At 39.1% G+C, this 2068-nt stretch overlaps 1 pseudogene; it reads right to left on the bottom strand.

The window, feature by feature from the left end:
* Positions 1-642: 642 nt before the first annotated feature.
* LOC101564943 lies at positions 643-1242 on the bottom strand (annotated as a pseudogene).
* Positions 1243-2068: the final 826 nt, after the last annotated feature.

The raw sequence follows: 2068 nt of genomic DNA, 5'->3' as shown, positions 1-2068 counted from the left end.
CATTTTACTGAATCTATTATTCCTTTCAGATTTTATTAATTCTTTCGGGTTTTCACACTAGGGAGACACTAACATATTTACACATATGGGTCTGATTTATTTCACTTGTGACTGTAGCTTCTAGTTGCATCCATTTGCCTAGAAGGCCTCAAGCTTGTCTTTCTTTATAGATGAATAATACTCAGTTGTATAACAATACCACATCTTACCGCTTCTTGGTGGAATTTTATGGATCTTCCATGTAGAGTATCATGTCATCTGTGAATAACGACACTTTAACTTCTTCTTTACCTATTCTTATTCTTTTTATATATCTCTTTTGTCTGGCTAATGTTTCCTGAACTTTATTGAATAGAAGTGGTGAACAGCTATACTTTCATGGATCATTTCTTTTTTTCAAGGTCTCAGTTTGAGTTTAAGAGGCACTTAAAAAGGTCAATGAATGGCCTTGGCACTGCTGCTGGTACATGCCATGTTATCACTTTCATATGGTCCACTCTAAATACAGCTCAGGCCATTACTACCAATGGAAGAAAAGATGGTTCCCCAACCCCTGTAGGAAAGACATGCATTGCCCCACACGTCTTGTGTTTAAAGCATGAAAAAAAATACAAAAGAGCTTTTGCTCTTTTGGCCCACTGCTCATCTCTGCTTAGAGAAATGCTCTTTGCTTTTCTGGACATCAGGCTTGATGGTAGCACTGCCAGGCTTCCGCCCAGCTGGGCACACTTCTCCATGTTTCTCAGTGAAATGGAAGCCCTGAACAAGTCTCAGAGCTTCATCTACAGAGCAGCCAACAGGAAAGTCAATTACTGTGATCTGCCAAAGGATACCCTTATCATCAATGATAAAGAGGCCCCTGAATGAGATGCCTTCATCAGCCTTTTACACACCATAATCCTGAGCAATGGTATGCTTGGGATCTGAGACCAAGGGAATGTTCATAGGCCCCAATCCTCCTTGTTTCTTGGGTGTGTTGATCTGTGCCAGATGACAAAAGTGAGAATCCACAGAAGCACCGATTACTTGGCAGTTAAGTTGCTCAAATTCTTCTGCCCTGTCACTGAACACAATTATCTCCGTGGGGCACACAAAGGTGAAGTCAAGAGGATAAAAGAAGAACACAGTGTATTTTCCTTTGTAGTCAGACAGGCTGATATCTTCGAACAGACCATCTGACATAACAGCTGTGGTTTTAAAGTTGGGGGCAGGGTGCCTGATTTTGGCACTTCCAGAAGACATCGTGCTATCAGCAGTTCCCATGCCAGGATCTCCCAACTGCAAGTCACCAACACAGGGACGAAGAGGATGCCGGATCACTTTTATAGTGGACATCCTTGTGTTGTACTTGGCTTTAGAGTAAAAGCTTTCCATTTTACTCCGCTTAGATTGATACTGACTGTTGGTTTGTCATATATGGCTTTTATCACAGTTGAGATAAGGCAGGCCATCTATCAACTTTCTGTAAGGCTTTGAACATGAATGAGGGTTGGACTTTGTGAAAATCTTTTTCTGCATCTATTGAGATGATCATGTGGATTTTGTTTGTGGTTCTATTGATATAGTATATTATATTTATAGATTTGCATATGTTGAAACAATCTTGCATGCCTGGGCTTAATTCTACCTGGTCATGGTATACAATCTTCCTGTTGATTTTCTGCATTCTGTTCACTAGTATTTTACATCTATGTTCATAAGAGAGATTGGCCTTTAATTCTCTTTTTTGGTTGAGTCTTTCTCTGGTTTTCATATCAGTACAACACTTGTCAGTAAAGCGGAAGACCCAATGCTATTATGGACTACTGGACTCTTTTAGAATATTTTGCTGAGTTAACACATCCAATAATATTCCAATAACGGAACTTAACAAAAAAAGGGGGATACAGATGAATGTCCATTTTGTATCTGTGTATTCAAAATGGTTAGAATAGATATATAGTTGCATTCTTTTAATGAATAGAGGGATTTGTTCTAATGGTGTTTCTAAATAGGATATCATGTCCGCATCTTGTACAGCAATCAACCACTAGGAAGAATGTATGCAATGTGTTAATTATTGAAATTG

The sequence above is a fragment of the Octodon degus genome, unplaced genomic scaffold (genome assembly GCF_000260255.1).
Source record: "Octodon degus isolate 3935 unplaced genomic scaffold, OctDeg1.0 scaffold00207, whole genome shotgun sequence".
Lineage (NCBI taxonomy): Eukaryota > Metazoa > Chordata > Mammalia > Rodentia > Octodontidae > Octodon > Octodon degus.
The sequence above is the reverse complement of the archived record's forward strand: the minus strand, read 5'-3'. Positions and strand labels throughout refer to the sequence as shown.